We start from the raw sequence: 1041 nt of genomic DNA, 5'->3' as shown, positions 1-1041 counted from the left end.
CATATAAAATATATATAATCAGCTAATAATCAATATGCCAAAAAGAAATATTTTGGAGTTGTATGTACTGAGCCCCAAACAATGATGTGAAGAGAGCAGTGTTGGGAAACAATTCTCCAAAGTTCTCTCAGTGTCTGCAGGTATTCCAAGTCAGGTACTGATTGTCCTTTATTCCAGACTGTCCTTTCAAGGATGTTTACATACTGAATAGCCTTGGTTTTACTCAATTTGTTAGTTGCAAATAGAGTAAAATTTTATACATTTAATTCTTGATTAGCAGGTGACTAAGTTTCCAAGAACCTTAGGTCAACAAAGAAGAGGTTACCAAACTGGCGGGGGTGATGGATCCTGATTATTCAGGGGAATTTGGATGCTGCTATGCAGTGGAGAAGAGACAGCTATGTCTGGAACCCAGGGAGGTCTCTGGGGCCACCCCTTAGAACTTGCCAAACAGTAAACGTGGATGGAAAACAGCAGCANGGTCTCTGGGGCCACCCCTTAGAACTTGCCAAACAGTAAACGTGGATGGAAAACAGCAGCAACTAAATAAAGGAAGGACGAGTGAGGATTATTTGAGAGTAAATGTATGGGCCATTTCACTGGGTAAAAATATCAACTATGGATATTGAAAAGACACAGAAATGAAGACTGTGGCAGCTCTGTGTATTTTCTTCCAAAATAATTTCTTTTTTTATTCCTCCTTCTTTCCTTGTATTGGTTAATTGCACAATGAGGTCTTTAGACTATCTAATGTAAAATTATGACTGAACTAGAAGGAAATTTAAGATCATCCAGAAATGGATACTGTGATCATCTACCATAAATGGATAACATGACTCCTGGGACTTTGTGCTTTTTATTTTAATGGAGAGTGTAAGAGCGTCTTCATTTATGCAAAGGATACTTGCATCTTGTCAGACAGAAGCATAAAGATGTTAGTGTTGGAGTGTGAAAGGTCAAAGATATACAGGTGTGTGTGTGTGGGTGTGTGTGTTCATGTGTGAATGCTGACTAGTCAAAGAAATGGATGGTGCTGATAAT

This window comes from Galeopterus variegatus, unplaced genomic scaffold (assembly GCF_000696425.1).
Source record: "Galeopterus variegatus unplaced genomic scaffold, G_variegatus-3.0.2 Scaffold1511, whole genome shotgun sequence".
Classification (NCBI taxonomy): domain Eukaryota; kingdom Metazoa; phylum Chordata; class Mammalia; order Dermoptera; family Cynocephalidae; genus Galeopterus; species Galeopterus variegatus.
Note: the sequence above shows the minus strand (reverse complement) of the source record.